The sequence below is a fragment of the Mus musculus genome, chromosome 4, assembly GCF_000001635.26.
Source record: "Mus musculus strain C57BL/6J chromosome 4, GRCm38.p6 C57BL/6J".
Lineage (NCBI taxonomy): Eukaryota > Metazoa > Chordata > Mammalia > Rodentia > Muridae > Mus > Mus musculus.
This window is the reverse complement of record NC_000070.6, coordinates 62257276-62279877: the sequence shown is the minus strand read 5'-3', so window position 1 is coordinate 62279877 and position 22602 is coordinate 62257276. Positions and strand designations below refer to the sequence as shown.

At 44.5% G+C, this 22602-nt stretch overlaps 1 non-coding gene across 1 annotated transcript; it reads right to left on the bottom strand.

Moving 5' to 3' along the window:
• Positions 1-15457: 15457 nt before the first annotated feature.
• Gm23148 lies at positions 15458-15564 on the bottom strand. Its single transcript, XR_003955557.1, has one exon. It is a non-coding gene; the product is annotated as a U6 spliceosomal RNA (small nuclear RNA).
• Between the last annotated feature and the right edge of the window lie 7038 nt (positions 15565-22602).

The window sequence follows — 22602 nt, the reverse complement described above, 5'->3', positions numbered from 1 at the left end:
TCCAGGATTCATCCCTGGGCATCTCTGCCTGATCCTGACTGGGTCTTGTTTCTCAATCCCAGGGAATGATGGGTCAAGGCAGGTTTCAGCTGGAGAATGGAAATTGGGCTCTATAGTAGGTTTTTCTCTGCTTGGTAAGAAGAACTAATGTTCATGCCCTTGAAACCCTGAAAACAGCCAGGAGTGTTTTGCTAGCACTGCTCGGTTGATCCGCTGTGAATATTTGGCTCCTAGTGTATTCTGGAGGAGGACACCAACTGGGAAAACCTGATCTCTGGTGCTGTAAGGTATACTCGTTTGAACCAGATGAAATGGCTGACAGTGGACCACTCCTTTAACCTTCAGAGATGGCAGCTTCATGTAGTTCACCCAGTAGTTGATGTACCTGTAGGGAGACCACCCATCTCCTGTGTTAGAAGTAGACTCTCTTTCCTCTGACTGGGAAGGAAGAGGATGGGAATAAAGCTCTGACTCAGAAGCAGTCATCTGGGTGATGCAAGTGTGTGTGTGTGTGTGTGTGTGTGATGTGTGTGTGTGTGTGTGTGTGTGTGTGTGTGTGTGTGGTGTGTGATGTGAGTGTGTGGTGTGTGTGTGAGTATGTGGTGTGTGTGTGTGTGTGTGATGTGTGTGGTGTGTGTATGTGTGTGATGTGAGTATGTGGTGTGTGTGAGTGTGTGGTGTGTGTGTGTGTGAGTGTGTGGTGTGTGTTTGTGTATGTGTATGTGATGTGTGTGTGTTATGAGTGTGTGGTGTGTGTGGTGTGAGTGTGTGGTGTGTGTGTGAGTGTGTGGTGTGTGTTTGTGTATGTATGGTGTGGTGTGTCTTTGTGTGTGATGTGTGTGTGGGGTGGGGTACTGGTCCAGCTCTGACTCTGAGAGTTGTTCTCCAAAGGGACACTGGGTGGGCCCCTGACTGAGCCTCAGCTCTGGGATGTCAAGTAGGCCTTGAGTGAGCCTCAGCCCGAGGCTGCAGTGGTTAGCATCTTGCTAGCCAGGAGCCCACAGCGCTTTTGCTGGATAGAGAAGGCAGACTGTGGCTGCTAACCAGTGGACCAGTAGGAATTCATATGTGGTGACTGTGTTCCTAAATGACAGTGTGCTCACCAACTCTGCAGAAACCGCACACAACCTAGGGCGTGGGGTAGACAAATAAGGCCGTGTATGCATCCCTTCCTCCCTCCCTCTTTCTTTCTTTCTTTCTTTCTTTCTTTCTTTCTTTCTTTCTTTCTTTCTCTTCCCTCCTTTGTCTCTCCCTTCCTCCCACTTCCCCTAGGTAAATCTTTTAAAAACTAAAATGTAATTTTATTTTGCGTGTGTGTGTGTGTGTGTGTGTATACATATGCTTGTGGCAGTATGTGCATGTGTGTTTGATGAATTTATGAGTCTGTGTTTGAATCAGAGTAGGTGGTTCATTGGTGTTTGTGGGCACTGGTGTGTGAGCACAGGATGCAGGTGAGTGCTGGAGTCAGAACTGGATATAGGTAAACACTTGAGTCTGAAAGTGCAGCACTTTGAAGGAAGGGGAAAGATGAAACGAGCAGACACTGTCTGCTGGCCATGGAATCTAGAGCATGAATGCTTCTGGGTTAATGGGTAACCCATACCCCTCCTGGCCTCTAGTTGGCAGGCCTCAGGCCTGGCATGGCTTTCTGTCAGAGGCAGTATTGACGACAATGAGTCTTGTCTGGTCTGCCGGGGTCTCTACTCTCAGGTCACTTCTTGAATAGTCTCTTCCCATCTCCTGGTGCCGTGAGACACTTTTTTGTAGAGCTGTCTCCATCTGTACCCTGTTGCTTTACAGAGAGTTGGTTCTATAGAGATGAGTTGAGCCCAGGAGCCAGACAAGGAGGTCATTTCCAGACTGTCTAGTCACCGACACACAGAATAGTTTCTAGAAAGCCAAATTCAGAGACAAAGGGCCAGGAGGAGCAAAAACACAGAACCCTTTCCTTCAGAGAGCTAAATCTAAGGAACCTCTTACCTAAATGAGACGCAGGACGTCTTACTCCACACTGGATCGTTTACTGACCTGAGGCTGCAGGAAGGTGCCTTCCCTCCTCTGGCCTCTGTAGGAATAAGTGAGTGAAGAATAAAGATAATTTATGCTAATCTCTAAATGTGTTTCTATGTCCATACTACCAGCCCATGACAATGCTCTGTTAGCTTGTCTGCTACCAGACGTGGAGTTTCCTTTTGAATGACCAGGGCCTGGCCATTTCTGGCATGAATAGAACCACTCTAGTGGTGTCTAACAGTATTTTCTTGCACCTGGTTCTGTGTTAGCCACTTCATGTGAATTACCTTTCTCTATTGAAGCAATGATGTTGACCGTGGTGACATTCACCTTTCTTTCTTTCTTTCTTTCTTTCTTTCTTTCTTTCTTTCTTTCTTTCTTTCTTTTTCTTTCTTATTTTTTTTTTAAATTATGTGTGAATGCAGTGCCTGCAAAGGCCACAAGAGGGCGTCATATCCACTGCAGCAGGAAGGGTTATGAGCCACCTGATGTGGGTGCTGAGAATCAAACTCCAGTCCTTTGAAAGAGCAGTTCTCTTAACATCTGAGTCATTTCTCCAGACCCCCTTTAAAGTGTGTGTGTGTGTGTGTGTGTGTGTGTGCGAGAGAGAGAGAGAGAGAGAGAGAGAGAGACAGAGACAGAGACAGAGACAGAGACACAGAGAGAGAGAGGCAGAGCTCAGAAGCCAGGTGTCATTTATCATTGTCCACCTATTGATGTGAGGCAGGCTCTCTCTCTGAACACAGGGTTTCTGCTATTTTAGGCAGGCAGGCAGCCAGGAACCCAGCAAGTTCCAGAGCCCTCTTCTCTCCACCCACTCCTGAACTTGGGGTTTAAGTGTGTGTGTGTGGAAAGTCCAGCTTCTTATACGGATTACAAGATCTGAATTCCAGTCCTCATGATTGCTAAGCAAGTTTCTCCAGCCCTAACCTTTTTGGAAAGGTTGAGTAGCTTACTGTGTGGTGCACACGCTGATAAGAGAGCAGGCCCCAAGTGCTCCGGTTCTGAAAACTCTCTCCCAGAGCTGACTCGCTCCACCTTAGGCAGCATGCCGGGTGCTCGAGAAGCAAAGATTGTACTTTAGTTCAGTGCAAGAAGCTGTCCCCTGCCTGCGAATGCTGCCCACCTCTGTGTCTGTGAGCTCCGTTTCCAGGCCTGCTGTCCTCCACTCTGCAGGAAGACGATGCACTGCCCCAACGAGATTCTTTTTGAGTATTTTTTGATGCTTCTTTGTCATTCTTACCTTAGTGACTCTTGACTCCTGGGTTCTTCGTATTTATTTATACGTCCTAGGTCTACTGCCTCTTGGCATTACCAGACACAGAGTGGATAGTCAGGCAACACCAGGTTACTGAACAGAAGAAAGTAAAGGACTTCTCTGAATGTCTTCCTCAAAGTGATTATATAGTCCTTGTATCTGTGTCACCTTTAGAGGAAACTACAGTACAGAGAGTTTTTTCAAGACCTCTGCTCAGGCAAAGCCAGGATTCTTGACCAGTATGAAGCAGAGTTGGAGTTCATTAAGATTTTATATATATATAAAAAGATTTATTTCTTTTAATTTTGAGTGCTTTGTCTGTGAGTGCAACACCTGTGGGGGACCAGAAGTGAACTTTGGATCCTTTGGGACAGGAGTTACAGTTGTGAGCTGCCGTGTGAATGCTGGGAATCAAACCCAGGCCCTCAGGAAGGGCAGCCTGTGCTCTCAACCACTGAGCCATCTCTCCAGACCCTTAAGAAGGAATTTTTAAGTTGGCTTCAGCATGGGTGTGAACAGAAAGAGAGGCACCTTGGGAAAGGTTAGTGCACACCCAAGTAAGGGCTTTTCAAGAGAGTTGTGCACAAGGGCCTTCGTCATAACCAAATGCGTGCTTTTAGTCCTGAAGCTACAGTGTTGAAGGGTCTCTAAGGGACCCCTCCATTCTCTTTTAGGGCAGAATCTGAGGACCACCAGAGGTTTACAGGAAAGCCGGGAAGCCGATAAATAGGTCATGAGACCTGCAGAAGGGAACAGACATGTTTTGGCTGTAAACAAAGATAATGCTTTTGTTTTTGAAATTCTTATGTGGATTTCTCCAGCCCTAACCTCCATCTTTCTTTAAAAGGACAAATAGCTCACTGTGGGGCACACACAGTTTTCTTGTCCAGGAAAGTTGCAGGTTTACGCCTGGGGAAGGAGGAAGGTCTCAAGTGTGGCACATTGCTATTTTAACATTTTTATTTGAAATATCTCTATATCGATACAAACAATATTGTTTCTATGTATGGCAGGTCTTGTTATGGAATGGTGACAGCCACCCCCCTGGCCTCTGCACAGGGATACTGTGATGATGGACTCAGAGAAACCCGTGTAAGTCTCATCTTTGATAAGCCGTCAGTGCTGTGCAGCATGAACCACACTGAGAAAGGCAGGAAAACATAGCGTTGCTCTGTCCTGTGCTCCATGACAAATGTCACCACGAGGGCTCAGCCTCCTTTCTTTCACGGGACTTTGGGCACAGTCGCACACACAGGGACAATAGTTCTTTGTGAGCTGCCAGCTGGGTCTGGCTGTCCTTTTCCGAGTCAGTCAGCCCTGCAACGGGGGACTGTCAGGCTCCCTGCTTTCTGCCGAGAATAGTTCTCAGTGCAACAGTCACCTTTGACCTTCCAAAGGACACTGCCACTCTTTGCTTCTGCTAATCGCCATCCTTTTTGTTACTGTTCTCATTGCTGTTTTGAGAGTGCGTTTCAAGTAGCCAAGGCTGACCTCAGATTTAATATGGAGTTGGCTGGCCATCAACTTCTCATTCTCCTGCCTCTAACTTGCCAAGTGCAGGGTTCCCAGAACAGCACCACCACACCCAGATCTCTAATCATCATCAGCCGATCCAGTTTCTGTTTTGTTTTGTTTTCAAGGCAGGGTTTCTCTGTGTAGCCCTGGCTATCTGGAACTGCCTCTGTAGACCATGCTGGCCTTGAACTCAGAAATCCACTTGCCCCTGTCTCACTAGTCCTCAGATTAAAGACTTATGTCTCACCATGTCCTGTAACCAACCAGTTTTCTATCAGCACTTGCAGTTAAATGTTTTACAAACTACCTGGGACACCTCTCTCAAAAGCTCTCAGGGTTACAGCTGAAAGAGGCAGGAAGGAGAGCTGTAGACAGCACCAACGTAACAGCTGATCTTTACCTTTTAGATTTACTCTTCCTGTTTTTAATTGTATGGTTGTGCGCATGTGAACATGAGTACCCAAGGAGACCAGAGCAGCATTGGATCCCTCTGGAGCTGGAATCACAAGCAATTGGGAACAGCCCAGTGTTGGTGCTAAGAACCAGATTTGGGTCCTCTGGAAGAGCAGTGCATGCTTGTAACCACTGAGCCAACTGCCCAGCCCAGGAGTTGATCTTTAAACACTAAGTGCACAAAACTTTGAGTTAAACACTTGGATTCTCTTCTTTTTCTTCATCTCCTTACAATTTCCAAACAGAAAATACAGAAAAACAGACTTGGTTTCAAACACATAAGTAGTGGCTAGAGTTGGAAACATGGCTGACGACACTGTCTCAGGACGTCGACACACTCCAGGGCACTTAAGTATTCCTCAGAAATAAATATGGCTTCTCTTTCCTCCTGCTGGGATGTTCTCGACATAGATCACTGCTCTTTGACATATTTTCAGCGTAGAAGACACGGAGCCTGTGGATCATGCTGACAGTTGGAGCAGGTCAGCCTCAACCCCATGCTGGAACCAACGGCCAATGGCCACGTTCTTCTTCCAAAGGTGAGAAAACAACTCCTAACCCCAAACCAGGTTCCGGTTCTGGCACCGCACTGGGCATGCGCCAGGCCCACTTCCTGCAGAGGCTGATCTCATATGTTTGCCACAGGCAGCTCACATGATTTTTTTAAAATATATTTTTTATATATATTCTTAGTATATAAAAAGTGTTTATATACATACACATAAAAATGTGTGTGTATGTGTGTGTGTGTATGCATGCGTGCATATAGAGAAATGGGGTGGGGCTTGTGTATCCCAGGCTGACCTTGAAGTTGCTGTGTAGCCAAGGATATCACCATCTTCATTTCCTGAGTGTTGGAATGATAGAAATATGCACATGTGAGTTGCTGTTTAAAGCAGTTAAGAAACTATAAAATCATTTACAGAAATGTTATTTAGGGGAAATAGATTAAGAAAACACAAAATAGTAAATCCACCTGAAGTCATTTGTTCTGAACATAGAATACACACACACACACACACATGCACACAGACACACAGACACATACAGACACACACATGCTAGCATGTAACAGAGCCTTATAAGAAAAAAATCTCAGCAATTAACAAAAATATTGTTGCTGGTTTATGAGCCACAACTACCTTAAAATTACATTAAAAAATCCAGACTACTGGGTTGGGGAGAGAGCTGAGTGGTGATGAGCACAAACTGTCTTGCAGAGGACCCAAGTCTGGCTCCTAGCACTCATGCCAGGTGGCTCACGACAGCCTGTAACACCAGCTGGAGAAGTTCTGAGGCCTCTGACCTCTGGCCTCTGACCTCTGCTGGCATCATCACTCACACCTGCACTCAGGTATACAAACATACACGTAATTAAAAATGATCAAAAAGGCTCTTGCTCCTTCACCTGCTTGCTGTGTGAGACTGAGTAACTGCTAGATCCTTGGACTTCCATTCACAGCTACTACTGAACTATTGTTGGGAATTGGGCTGCAGACTTCTGCAGGACAGAAGTTTTGTTGAGCTAATAGGGGATTCACAGGCCCGTGCTGCTCTGGAATGAATATAGAAGAATTTACTGACAAGTCCCTTCTGGTCCACTCCAGCACTGGGGTGGCTTGCCTGCGGAGTCTCCAGACACCCCCAAGGACCCCCACAGGACCCCCCACGGGATCTTAAGAACTCTGGTGAGTGGAACACAACGTCTGCTCCAATCCAATCGCGCGAGGGACCTGAGACTGCATTAACTAGGGAAGCAGATAACCTGGCCTGATCAGGGGCACAAGTCCCTTCCGGTCCACCCCAGCACTCGGGTGCCTTCCAGCAGAGTCTTTGGACACCCACAAGGACCCACACAGAATTCCCCACAGGATCTTAAGACCACTGGTGAGTGGAACACAGCGACTGCTCCAATCCAATCATGCTGGACCTGAGATTTCATTAACTAGGGAAGCAGATAACCTGGCCTGATCAGGGGCACAAGTCCCTTCCGGTCCACTCCAGCACCTTTCCACGAATCCAGCCCTTCAAAGGATAATAACAGAAAAAAAAACAAAAAACAATACAAGGACGGGAATCATGCCATAGAAAAAGCAAGAAAGTAATCCCTCAACAAACCAAAAAGAAGACAGCCACAAAAACAGAATGCCAACTCTAAAAACAAAAATAATAGGAAGCAACAATTACTTTTCCTTAATATCTCTTAATATCAATGGACTCAGTTTCCCAATAAAAAGACATAGACTAACAGACTGGCTACACAAACAGGACCCAACATTCTGCTGCTTACAGGAAACCCATCTCAGGGAAAAAGACAGACACTACCTCAGAGTGAAAGGCTGGAAAACAATTTTCCAAGCAAATGGTCTGAAGAAACAAGCTGGAGTAGCCATTCTAATATCGAATAAAATTGACTTCCAACCCAAAATTATCAAAAAAGACAAGGAGGGACACTTCATACTCATCAAAGGTAAAATCCTCCAAGAGGAACTCTCAATTCTGAATATCTATGCTCCAAATGCAAGGGTAGCCACATTCATTAAAGACACTTTAGTAAAGCTCAAAGCACACATTGCACCTCACACAATAATAGTGGGAGACTTCAACACACCACTTTCATCAATGGACAGATTGTGGAAACAGAAACTAAACAGGGACACAGTAAAACTAATAGAAGTTATGAAACAAATGGACTTAACAGATATCTACAGAACATTTTATCCTAAAACAAAAGGATTTACCTTCTTCTCAGCACCTCACGGGACCTTCTCCAAAATTGACCATATAATTGGTCACAAAACAGGCCTCAACAGATACAAAAATATTGAAATTGTCCCATGCATCCTTTCAGACCACCATGGACTAAGGCTGATCTTCAATAACAACATAAATAATGGAAAGCCAACATTCACGTGGAAACTGAACAACACTCTTCTCAATGATACCGTGGACAAGGAAGGAATAAAGAAAGAAATTAAAGACTTTTTAGAGTTTAATGAAAATGAAACCACAACATACCCAAACCTATGGGACACAATGAAAGCATTTCTAAGAGGGAAACTCATAGCTCTGAGTGCCTCCAAAAAGAAACTAGAGAGAGCACACACTAGCAGCTTGACAACACATCAAAAAGCTCTAGAAAAAAAGGAAGAAAATTCACCCAAGAGGAGTAGACGGCAGGAAATAATCAAACTCTGGGGTGAAATCAACCAAGTGGAAACAAGAAGAACTATTCAAAGAATCAACCAAATGAGGAGTTGGTTCTTTGAGAAAATCAACAAGATAGATAAACCCTTAGCTAGACTCACTAGAGGGCACAGGGACAGCATCCTAATTAACAAAATCAGAAATGAAAAGAGAGCCATAACAACAGATCCTGAAGAAATCCAAAACACCATCAGATCCTTCTACAAAAGGCTATACTCAACAAAACTGGAAAACCTGGACAAAATGGACAAATTTTTAGACAGATACCAGGTACCAAAGTTAAATCACCATCAAATTAACGATCTAAACAGTCCCATATCCCCTAAAGAAATAGAAGCAGTCATTAATAGTCTCCCAGCCAAAATAAGCCTAGGACCAGATGGGTTTAGTGCAGAGTTCTATCAGACCTTCAAAGAAGATCTAATTCCAGTTCTGCACAAACTATTCCACAAAATAGAAGTAGAAGGTACTCTACCCAACTCATTCTATGAAGCCACAATTACTCTGATACCTAAACCACAGAAAGATCCAACAAAGATAGAGAACGTCAGACAAATTTCCCTTATGAATATTGATGCAAAAATACTTAATAAAATTTTCGCTAACCAAATCCAAGAACACATTAAAGCAATCATCCATCCTGACCAAGTAGGTTTTATTCCAGGGATGCAGGGATGGTTTAATATACGGAAATCCATCAACAATCCATTATATAAACAAACTCAAAGACGAAAACCACATGATCATCTCGTTAGATGCGGAGAAAGCATTTGACAAGATCCAACACCCATTCATGATAAAAGTCTTGGAAAGATCAGGAATTCAAGGCCTATACCTAAACATGATAAAAGCAATCTACAGCAAACCAGTAGCCAACATCAAAGTAAATGGAGAGAAGCTGGAAGCAATCCCACTAAAATCAGGGACTAGACAAGGCTGCCCACTTTCTCCCTACCTTTTCAACATAGTACTTGAAGTCCTAGCCAGAGCAATTCGACAACAAAAGGAGATCAAGGGGATACAAAGTGGAAAAGATGAAGTCAAAATATCACTTTTTGCAGATGATATGATAGTATATATATAAGTGATCCTAAAACTTCCACCAGAGAACTCCTAAACCTGATAAACAGCTTTGGTGAAGTAGCTTGATATAAAATTAACTCAAACAAGTCAATGGCCTTTCTCTACACAAAGAATAAACAGGCTGAGAAAGAAATTAGGGAAACAACACCCTTCTCAATAGTCACAAATAATATAAAATATCTTGGCGTGACTCTAACTAAGGAAGTGAAAGATCTGTATGATAAGAACTTCAAGTCTCTGAAGAAAGAAATTAAAGAAGATCTCAGAAGATGGAAAGATCTCCCATGCTCATGGATTGGCAGGATCAACATTGTAAAAATGGCTATCTTGCCAAAAGCAATCTACAGATTCAATGCAATCCCCATCAAAATTCCAACTCAATTCTTCAACGAATTAGAAAGAGCAATCTGCCAATTCATCTGGAATAACTAAAAACCTAGGATAGCAAAAACTCTTCTCAAGGATAAAAGAACCTCTGGTGGAATCACCATGCCTGACCTAAAGCTTTACTACAGAGCAATTGTGATAAAAACGGCATGGTACTGGTATAGTGACAGACAAGTAGACCAATGGAATAGAATTGAAGACCCAGAAATGAACCCACACACCAATGGTCACTTGATCTTTGACAAGGGAGCTAAAACCATCCAGTGGAAAAAAGACAGCATTTTCAACAAATGGTGCTGGCACAACTGGTGGTTATCATGTAGAAGAATGCGAATTGATCCATTCTCATCTCCGTGTACTAAGGTCAAATCTAAGTGGATCAAGTAACTCCACATAAAACCAGAGACACTGAAACTTATAGAGGAGAAAGTGGGGAAAAGCCTCGAAGATATGGGCACAGGGGAAAAAAATTCCTGAATAGAACAGCAATGGCTTGTTCTGTAAGATCGAGAATTGACAAATGGGACCTCATGAAACTGCAAAGCTTCTGCAAGGCAAAAGACACTGTCAATAAGACAAAAAGGCCACCAACAGATTGGGAAAGGATCTTTACCTATCCTAAATCAGATAGGGGACTAATATCCAATATATATAAAGAACTCAAGAAGGTGGACTCCAGAAAATCAAATAACCCCATTAAAAAATGGGACTCAGAGCTAAACAAAGAATTCTCACCTGATGAATACCAAATGGCTGAAAAGCACCTGAAAAAATGTTCAGCATCCTTAATCATCAAGGAAATGCAAATCAAAACAACCCTGAGATTCCATCTCACACCAGTCAGAATGGCTAAGATTAAAAATTCAGGTGACAGCAGATTCTGGCGAGGATGTGGAGAAAGAGGAACACTCCTCCTTTGTTGGTGGGATTGCAAGCTTGTACAACCACTCTAGAAATCAGTCTGGCGGTTCCTCAGAAAATTGGACATAGTACTACTGGAGGATCCCGCAATACCTCTCCTGGGCATATATCCAGATGATGTCCCAACCGGTAAGAAGGACACATGCTCCACTATGTTCATAGCAGCCTTATTTATAATAGCCAGAAGCTGGAAAGAACCCAGATTCCCCTCAACAGAGGAATGGATACAAAAAATGTGGTACATTTACACAATGGAGTACTACTCAGCTTTTAAAAGGAATGAATTTATGAAATTCCTAGGCAAATGTTTTGGCCTGGAGGGCATCATCCTGAGTGAGGTAACACAATCACAAAAGAACTCAAATGATATGTACTCACTGATAAGTGGATATTAGCCCAGAAACTTAGTATAACCGAGATATAAGATACAATTTGCAAAACACATGAAACTGAAGAAGAACGAAGACCAAAGTGTGGACACTTTGCCCCTTCTTAGAATTGGAAACAATCACCCATGGAAGGAGTTACAGAGACAAAGTTTGGAGCTGAGACAAAAGGATGGAACATCTAGAGACTGCCACATCCAGCGATCCATCCCATAATCAGCCTCCAAATGATGACACCATTGCATACACTAGCAAGCGTTTGCTGAAAGGACCCTGATATAGCTGTCTCTTGTGAGACTAGGCCGGGGCCTAGCAAACACATAAGTGGATGCTCACAGTCAGCTATTGGATGGATCACAGGGTCCCCAATGGAGGAGCCAGAGAAAGTATCCAAGGAACTAAAGAGATCTGCAATCCTGTAGGTGCAACAACATTATGAACTAACCAGCACCCCAGAGCTCTTGACTCTAGCTGCATATGTATCAGAAGATGGCCTAGTAGGCTATCACTGGAAAGAGAGGCCCATTGGACTTGCAAACTTTATATGCCCCAGTACAGGGGAACGCCAGGGCCAAAAAGTGGGAATGGGTGGGTCGGGGAGTGGGGGGGAGGGTATGGGGGACTTTTGGGATAGCATTGGAAATGTAATTGAGGAAAATACGTAATAAAAAATATTAAAAAAATGGTCAAATAAATCTTAAAAAGAATCAAAGTGACTTGCACGTTAGAAAAACATTTCAATTGTTATTTTAAAATGTCTTTAAATATAAGCAGAAACACTTATTAACTGACCTGGTTAATGAAAAAAACTTCATGTTATGCTCAGATACTACTGCTTAATACATCTCAATAAATGGCTTCAGTTTACAGTGGGGAAACTGAAGACAGTTGTAGGAGAACCCAGACCTAGGAGTCTAGGAACCAGAGTAATTTACCATTGCCCTGCCTTGGTGTCAATGTTCCTATCTCCCTTTAATCTCTGACATTTTCTCCAGTGTTTACATCCTGTGAATCCATGTGGGACCCTGGGAGAGGACATAGCCTCTCTCGCACCACTTTCTCATCTGTAAAATGGGGAGACCCATCTATCCACATGGCACTGCTCTTCTCCCTAGACCTGCTGTGTCCTGGCATACTCTTCCCAAGGGTCATTCAAAGGTGCCGAGTGTGTGCCTCTGTGGTTATCCTGATGGCTCTGAGCTTGCCCTAGGAAATGATGGACATCTGTCAGCTCCCTTCTAGTTTGCCTCATTTCCTTGGTCACGAGGAACCGCAGACATAACTGGGCATGACTCAGTCTGGAAAACGTTTCACATCTGATGGAAGAGACAACTGATGCTGGCAAAGATAGTGGCTTGTATCTCAAGGACATCTCGAGCACGGGGAAGGGCTGGAGCTGTCCGTTACGGGTTATCAACCAGAGAGGACTGATTGATCACGGGTTTAAGCCAAAAGAAAGTATTGGCTAGCTGCCAGGTGACAACTGGTGCTCAGGATCCCAGTGTAGCCCAGAGGCGTCCTCAGGGTGAGCTTTTAAGCACAAAAACCAAGTTCTGGCTTGACATCCTTCAGTTAACAAGAACAGTTGGCCAGACGCAGAACTACAGAAGCTACAGGTTAGTACATTTAGACACTTTCCCAGATGCATAATCTTTGATGGGGTATGTCTTTGTTTGAATTTTGGCTGGTGGGGCTGTCTATGTGCTGAGCTTTACAGCCCGAATAGCAGTTCCGGCATGCAGCCAGTTATGCTAAGGTCCGAGGCCCTGTTCCACTGCCAGCAGGCTCACTGATGTCAGGCTAGCTCTTCCCTAGGCATCCGTGTGCAGGGGAGACCATCACATTGAAAGATCCTGACAGAATGTAAAAGGTCACAGAAGCCCTAAAATTGGCAAGATAGATGTCAGTGTTAGCTGAACTAGCTTCACTGATTTAGAAAAATAGAGGTGCACAATGCTCTGGCCACTCCTTGAACCTGTATGTCTGCCAATGTTTTGACCATTCCTTGACCCATGTGTGTGCCCACTGATGAAGCCCATTGCCAGGTGTTTGTGATATTGGTTGCTGAGAAAGAGTCAGAAAATCTCCCCAGCAACCACAGCCCGGCCAATCCTGAGTTGCTACACCTGCACCAGACTCTTTCCTTGTACCCCTCCCATACCCATTTCTTGAGAATAGACATTGTTTAGATCTGGAAATCCCCTACTCTTCCCCTTCTCCTTTCCCCCCTGAGGGCCTATAAAAACTGGGACCTCTTTTCCCTCGAGGTCGACTCCTCTACCCCTGCGTGGGATATGAGTCATCCCCAGAGCTCTGGCTTTCCCCGAATAAAGCCTCATGTGATTTGCAACAAGCTCAGTCTATCATGAGTTCTTGGGTGTCCGCTATTGTCCTGAGGCCTGAGCTTTTGGAGTCTTTCAACATCACTCCTGGGGCTCGCACCCCCTTGCCAGGATTTGGATCCTGCCTCTCTGCCTACTGGTTCTGTGAAGCAGTGAGCCACCCAAACTGTTTCCTCAAGTATAAAGTGGGTTTGATGAGAGAACATACATTCCCAGCCCCCCCCCCCCCCCGCCAACAAAACAAAACAAAAAACCCTCTGTATAAATGTCAGTTGTAAGTGAACAAGAGGAAACAAAAACCACGGAGTCTCCATTGCTTTGTATATTAAAATCCTAGACCCATACAATAAGCTGTTTTGGTGCAAGAAAGTCTTGGTTATAGCAATGTATAATCATAGAAGTGTATTAGAAGGTTAGAGGTTTTAAATGCTGGCAGGTTAGTGCATTTCATAACCCACTATGTTTATAAATACACATCAACATCTAGCAATTTAAAAGTATGCTCCAGGTGGGTGGGGACGTTGGGTGAGCCGCCTGGAGACTGTGGTGTGCAGCTGCGGCTAAAAGCACTACCTCCGTCTTCTCATGAAGAGCCAACCTTTTTCCAGGCCCGTGCTCATTTCCGCTGCATTCAACCCAGAGAGTGAGCTCTGCTCTGAGGGGTTTGGCAAAGCTTTTCTATTACACAAGGACTCTGAGTTGCACAATCCCATGGCCCCTCCCACATGTAGGGAAGGAGGGCTGTAAGGCTATAAAGCTATATATAGGTCTTGATGTGATGGCAGTGGGGCTTGCTAGGAATTCCTGGGCCCCACGAAGAACTAACAGACACAAAATCTGGACCTTCTCACCTTAATCCTGATGTGGAAATGACTCTAGATGTGTGTATTCCAGAGTGTGTGGAACCCCATTTATTCCAGCTGAGCTGTGCTGGTTGATAGAAATACTGCAGGCTACACATGTGAGCCTCCTGACTATTTTCTAGGAGTCACATTTAAGAAATAAGAGGCGGGTGCCTGCGATGCAAGTGTAGGGACCTCAGCTCAGCTCCCCAGCACCCACGGCAAAAACAAAAAAGCTGGATGTGTTATCATGTGCTTGTGATCAGAGAAGGTGGATCCAGGGGACTGAGCAGACAGCTAGGCTGCCCCAGACAGGAGCTTCTAGGTTCAATGAAAAACACCTAATCTCACAATGTAAGATGGAGAAATGACTGAGGAGGGAGACATTCCCGTACCAGCCTCTGACCTCCACATATGCCCATGAAGGTGAGAACACCAACACGCACACATGCATATTACACACACACACACATACAAAGTGAGAGAAGACAGGTGAAATTAGTATACTGTTTAACTAATGTAGCCCCCCCCAAAAAGAGCCATTAGTCTTGCAATTGATATAAAATTATAGAGTAAACAGCTATAGTTATTTTTTGTCTGTCAAGCATAAATATATATTTTTTAATTAGGTATTTTCCTCATTTACATTTCCAATGCTATCCAAAAAGTCCCCAATACACTCCCCCCCCAACTCCCCTACCCACCCACTCCCACTTTTTGGCCCTGGCATTCCCCTGTACTGGGGCATATAAAGTTTGCAAGTCCAATGGGCCTCTCTTTCCAGTGATGGCCGACTAGGCCATCTTTTGATACATATGCAGCTAGAGTCAAGAGCTCTGGGATACTGGTTAGTTCATAATGTTGTTCCACCTATAGGGTTGCAGATCCCTTTAGCTCCTTGGGTACTTTCTCTAGCTCCTCCATTGGGGGCCCTGTGATCCATCCAATAGCTGAATGTGAGCATCCACTTCTGTGTTTGCTAGGCCCCGGCATAGTCTCACAAAAGACAGCTATATCTGGGTCCTTTCAGCAAAATCTTGCTAGTGTATGAAAAATATGGAACGCTTCACGAATTTGCATGTCATCCTTGCTCAGGGGCCATGCTAATCTTCTCTGTATCGTTCCAATTTTAGTATATGTGCTGCCGAAGTGAGCACAGCTATAGTTATTTTTAATACTAGGCCTTTAAAATGCAACACATTTTACCTTCGTGGCACACGCTCCACTTGGACTAACCACATTTAAGGTAACAGAGAGTCACATGCAGCTAATGACTACCTTCTAGGTAATCAAGTACAGTTTTATTTTTAAAAATTGTTTTTTTTTTATTTACTTACATTTCAAATGTTATTCCCCTTCCCAGTTTCTCCTCCACAACCCCCTTATCCCCTTCTGCCACCCGCTGCTTCTATGAGGGTGCTCCTCTACCCCCCCCACTCCCACCTCAGCACCCTAGCCTTCCCCTACACTGGATCATCGAGCCTCCACAGGACCAAGGGGCTCCCCTCCCATTGATGCCCAATAAGGCCATCCTCTGCTACATATGGGGCTGGAGCCATGGGTCCTTCCATGCATATTCTTTGGTTGGTAGTTTAGTCCCTGGGAGCTCTTGGGGATCAGGTTGATATTGTTCAAATTAAAAAAAAAAAAGAAAGAAAGAAAAAGAAAAGGCGATTGGCCACTAGGAGGAGACAGTGCTCCTTCTGAGCTGCACTTGAGAAAAATCCCAGCTGGGAGAGGTCAAAACAGGATTATTTACTAGGCCTGCCCCTGTCTTGCCCCTATCATTCCCCAAGAAGATTTGTTGCAAAGAACTGTAGTGTGATTCTGCACAAACTTCTTGGAACACAAGATATGGTCTCTTAGACCTGCATGGGTGGTCGGGGCAATGAAGCAGTTAGTCTGAGCCAGCCAGCCAGCCAGCCTGGGGTGCCAGCTGGAACTGCTGCCTTTCAACTGTCAGGCTTCCAGGTGACATGGACAGGCCTTTCCCAGGAGGGAAACTGCAAATTCACACGTAGGACTTTAGCTAGCCCAGTTGATACTGTCAGGTTTTATTAGGAGACAGCGTGTGCACCTGTGACCCACTTCTTGGAGGAGTGGGGAGGCTCTGAAAGGAGACATGCAGCCTACTCACCCCACAGGACATTTTAGCTGCCAATTGTTCTTGCCCACGTCTTGCAAGCTAGCTTTTATTCTTTTCGTTGTTCTCTTATGGAGGGGTGGAGAAATTCCTCACAAATATACTGCATATGTAAAAATCCTTGGTCTCCAAATGTGGCATGCTGTTTTACTCTGAGACAGAGCAGTCCTTAGAGATTTCAGCTTTTACACGGCCACAGCCCAATGAGTGGCAAGATTCTAAATACTCATATCTGCCCCATTGGCAGAATAAAAAGTAAACTGAATGGAATAGTTAGAAGGCATAGACCAGGGACTGTATTTACTGTTTGATCTGTTGAGAGTGTTCTCTTTAAAGCTGTGGTTTTCAACCTTCCTAATGTTGTGACCCTTAAATACAGTTCCTCATGTTGTGGTGACCCCCAACTATAGAATTATTTTCGTTGCTACTTCATAACTGTAACTTTGCTATTTTCATGAATTGTAAATATCTGATATGCAGGATATCGAGTATGTGGCTCCAAGGGGGTTATGACCCATAGGTTTTGAGAACCACTGCCTTAAAGCTTCTTAGGTTCAATCCATATCTCTACTGGGTCACTAGAGAGTTGGGGGTGGTACTCTAAGTCCTAAATTTCAGAAGCTTATGGGGGCCACTTCCAGTGTGGGGGACTGAACAGAATACCTGCTACCACATGGGAAAGTCACCATGCCAGTCCCTATAACTTGCCTTTTTTGATGTTTTGAAGTGGCTAGTGGCCCGGCTATCAGCCTGTCTTCCCTCCTATGAGGCAACCTTTCTCCTGAAGGGCAACCCTGCAGATGTCTGCTCAACAGGTGGCCCCAATGCCAAGTCACAGGAGAGGGAGGGAGGAGCATTGTTTTGTAATCTGAGAACCAGGCTTGTCAAGGATCCAGCAGCACCTGTTAGCAGAGGCTAACAAAAGCTAGCTCTAGAGCATCACCAGAAGGTGTCCACCTGTCCCCAACTGCTTCTCTTTTGTGTTTCTCCTATATTCACTGGCCACTGCCAATGGACCCATAGAAGCTGTGATGCTTGAGGTACAACGAGGGTGAAGATGTGGTACTGAGAGCGTGAGCTCTGCCTGATTAGTCAGCTCTGATAGAACTGAACTAAACATCCCTGCTGACAGACACAGGCTTCTAGCAACTGGCTTCTGAGATGTCTTGGAGTTCAAATGCTGCTTTTCTAAACGTTTAGAAGCTCAGATTGATGGACTTCTGGATATCAAATAACCACAGATATTATAAAGGAAATGTTGGGCTGGTGAGATGGCTCAGTGGGTAAGAGCACCCGACTGCTCTTCCGAAGGTCCAGAGTTCAAATCCCAGCAACCACATGGTGGCTCACAACCATCTGTAACAAGATCTGACGCCCTCTTCTGGAGTGTCTGAGGACAGCTACAGTGTACTTACATATAATAAATAAATAAATCTTTAAAAAAAAAAAAGTTTAAAAAAAATAAAATAAAGGAAATGTTATGCATAAATGTACAAGAACATTTCTTTAGAGAATAAATCTGTAGTTCCAGCCAATGGAGGAAACTAATAAACATCTCTGCATCCAATGTCTCTGAGTGAGAGGAGATAGATAATCTTGGTGTTTTAGATAAACTGCTTTAATAAACAGCTACACAGAACAGTGCTCTTCCACCAGTTTCCTTTTGAAAATGAGTGTCACAACAAGGTGGCAAGGAAATATTCAGGATCTATTTTCTTTTTAAAGGACAGGATTTTATTAGGTAGCCCCAGATGGCCTGGACTTTGCTATGTAGACCAGGCTGGCCTCCTCTGCCTCTGCCTCTCAAGGGCTAGGGTTGAAGGCATATGTTACCATGCCTGACTCCAAATACATACATACATACATATATATATTCCAAATACATAAATATGTATATATGTATGTATGTATTTTAGAGATTTACTTATTTTTATGTGCATGAGTGTTTCACTTATGTGTACATGAGTGTATCATATGTATGCCTGGTGCCCATGGAAGCTAGACAAGTGTGCTGGATCCCCTGGAACTGAAGTCATGTGTCAGTGCTAAGAAGTGAACCTGGGTCATTTACATAATCAGTTAAGCACTCTTAACTCCAGAGCTGCTCTTCAGGTGCTCTGCCTCCACAATTCTTTAATAAGGAAACACTCTTTGTATGTGTACCGCCTTACTGACCCTCTCAAAGGTGATGTTCTGAAGGGCTAAATGGTTTATCGGGGTCACACAGCCTTGAGAGACCAGTCTATGGGGTTTCTAACCCTCAGTGCTTGCTATGAGACCTCCTGTCCTGGGCTGCAGCTGACTGTCCTTGTCCCATTTGTGATACTGGGCATCCCTTCCTTCATATCAAGAGATACAAAATGTGACTGGCTTTGGCCAAGGTTGCACTGCTTGGGAGAGAGGTACACTCATGCCTGTGGATAATATAGCTGTGGCCCTGCTACAGATAGACTCAGGAGAAAGCTGTTACTTCAGGCCTTGGGGAGTCTGAGTGAGAATCCTGAGGAAGGGACTGGGAGAAGGGCCCCACAGCTCATGGCTTGGCCTGTTTCAGCTCACACTACTACCGATGCTCTCTGGAAATAGGTTTCCTTACTCCTGGTCACAGAATTAGCTCTCTGGCCTCTGCAGCATCTGATTTGAATAAGATTGGCCCCCATAGGCTCATTTATTTGAATGCTTAATCACCAGGGAATAGAATTCTTTCAAAGCTTTAGAAGGACTAGGAGGTGTGGTCTTGTTGGAAGAAGGGTGCTACTGGGTGCCTTTGAGCTTTCAGAAGTCCATGTCAAGCCTAGAGTCCCCTTCACTCTCTGCTTATTGATCAGGATGTAGTTCTCAGCTACTGCTTCAGCATCTTCCTGCAATGGCACCGTGCTTCCTGCCATGATCATAATGGACTAAACCTCTGAAGATGAAAGCAAGCCTCCAGTTAAATACTTTCTCTTATGGTAGTTGCTTTGGTCATGATGTCTCTTCACAGCAACAGAACAGTGACTAAGACAACCAATGATTACCTGAGCAAGCCTACCAATCAGCATGTCTCTGTTTCCCTCAGCATGACTCTCTCCTATCAGCAGAATTTAAGAACATCCGAACAACCTCTGGTATATGATCTCTAATAGAGAACAAAAGAAAAGACGAAACAGCGTTAGAAGGATTAGGAGGTATTTATGCTGCACCAACTCCATTTTGAGTATAAGTGTCTTTCATATCCAAAATAGCATTTTAGAGTAGACAAGATATATTCATATTCTCAAAGAACACTTATGTGTTAGACCATGTATCACTGTGACAGAATGCCTGACACAACTAAAAGAGAGAAATGATTTGCTCAGCATTTCAAAGGATTCAGACAATCCATGGTTACTTGTCAACACAGGCTTGGGCGGAACTTCATGGTTTTGGAACTAGGTGGTAGAGGATGAAGGTTGGGGGGTGGGAGGTAGACAAGATCTAGCTGCCAAGAATGTGTTCCTCTGACTAAGCTCCACTTGAGTACCCTACTCATATCAAAACTGCCAAACGGTATCAGTTACTTCCTTCATTTTTACAATATAGGGGACAGGAGTAATTAAGGAAGGGAGGGCCTATTCTGATTGACAGTTTGATGGTACAGTCCATCATGGCAGGGAAGACGTGACTGCAGGAGTGTGAGGCTGCTTGCCATATCGTATCAGCGTTTTAGAAAGCAGAGAAAGAAGAGTGCTGGCCCTCAGCCTGCTTTCTCTTTCCCCAGCCCACAGAATGATGCATTGTTAGAGTGGGCCTCTCCACTCTGACTAACCCTACCTAGAAATCCCTTCACAGGCACACCCAGAGCTTTGTCTTCATGGTGAGTCTAGGTCTTTTCAAGATGACAATCAATATAATCCACCACACAAACCCTGACTCTGTGGAGTATGTTTATATGACTAGTTCAGTGCTAAGTGAATAGAATTCAGCGGTAAGCAAGTCATTTATGGCCTTCACTTCTATGGCCCCATGGCCAGAGGACAAATGACCAGCCCAAGCTCACAAAGTTATTGGTGAAGGAGGGGACCCCAGGCAGATGTGTCACACCTACATTTAAAATGATTTTCACAGAAACTGGAAGATCATGGATAGGAAACGTATTCACACTTGGCAAGGAGTAGCATTAGACACTGGACTTGGGTGTTAGAGGTTGGGCCAATAATTCAGGAAGTGTCCATAAGAATGGCCAGATTCCCGGGCAGGCAATTCATTCTGGTAAAGGAGCAAACTCCAAAAGCTCTGGCAGCTTTCAGCAGCTCACTAGGAAGCAACAGGGGCTTTCCTGGATGGTGCAGCTTTACAGCCCTGCCTACTGAGCTCTGTCTGGCTCATGCAGTGCCCCATGTACAGATAGATCCCCTAGTGAGCAACAGCCCCCATGTGGATGCTCTGAGGCCCAGATAGGTCCAACCCTGCGCCCACACCCTATTCTTGACTCTATTGCACCTTCACTTCTGTATTTCTCTCTAGTCCATAGAGTCACAGCAGGGAAATATGGTCTAAAGCCCTCTCTTGTCACATTTACCCTGGAGCTTAGCAGCCTAGCACAGAGCTCAGCAGTGGCTAACTTTTCCTTGCCTCTATCCCAGTCACACGGATGCAGATGACCAAGGTGTGCCAGACTGTGCAAGTGCAAAAGTGGCCATCCTGTGTTTCCTGTGCTTCACTCTGAAGTGTCATGCAAGGTCAGCTATACTGTGACCCACTAAGACAGGGGTAATGGACGAGAGTACTAAGAAATAGAGGCCAATTCCAGCTTGGGAGAAAGAGGATGGAGAGGGGGGATGTTTCCTGATGTGACAGCATCTGAATGTGAAGCTGGGCTTCAGGCATTGATCAGGAAATCTAGGAAGGAAAGCCCCCAATCTGCTCATTCTTAAAGCAGCATTTCTCTCCTCCTCTTCCTCCCTTTAAAGAGACTCTCTCATTCACATGCAGAGAGGGATGACTCACACTCTGTCTTGGGGAGCTCCTCTCCCCTATCCCAGCTAAGGAGGTAGATGCACCCAGAGGTTTATGCCTTCCTCTCCTGCAGGGTGAACCCACGGTCCAGGAGACTCTTCTTTTCTTCTGAAATCTCTACAGCTCCATGGCCAGGGTTAGCCCTGAAAGTGGTACTCAAGATGTTTAAGTGGCTACAGGAAAGATATGATAAAAGAACTTATTATTAATTCTGAAAACAAATTCAGTCCACTGTCTCGCTGTGTAGTAAATAAAATGGTGGCACTGTGTTCTATCCTGTAGCATCATGTAAAATCTTTTTCTTTAGATTATTGAGCTCCTGTGGACCTTTACAGATGTGAAACTCATTTCAGTTACATTATGGTAAAAGACTTGACTGACCCACAGAGCCATGTTTGTTTTTTTTTGTTTTTTGTTTTTTTGTTTTTTGAGACAGGGTTTCTCTGTGTAGCCCTGGCTGTCCTGGCACTCACTTTGTAGACCAGGCTGGCCTCGAACTCAGAAATCCGCCTGCCTCTGCCTCCCGAGTGCTGGGATTAAAGGCGTGCACCACCACGCCCGGCTAGAGCCATGTTTGTAGTTACTGCTTTGTGGCAGTATATTGTGAGTTTGTTCAGATGGATGCCTCAAAACACTTGTTTCCTTGATGTTCCAGTGAACATTGACTTGATTCTTGTTATCTCTTTTGCCACTGAAGATGTCGTTTTTCTCCTCTGGTTAAAGATCTATGCTGTGTATTTTACCTGACCTTGTATATTTGCATAACATTTGCATATACTCTCCTAGTCTATTAGTTCATTGCTCACTGCTATGACAAACACCCAAGGAAAGCAATTTTGGGAAGGAGAGGCTAATTTGGGTCTCATTATGGTGAGTAGGACATGGCAGCTGAGACTGGATGGGGGACCATATGTTCAAACACATGAGGCTACAGGGGACACCAGATCCAAACCGCAAAAGATAATAACTTTGCTCACTTCTTACAGTACCTCCTTTTTTCTAATTCCTTTCCTTTCAGTATTCTGTGTATTCCCTTCTATTTTATATTAGTAATACCACAGAATTTTAGTTTTTA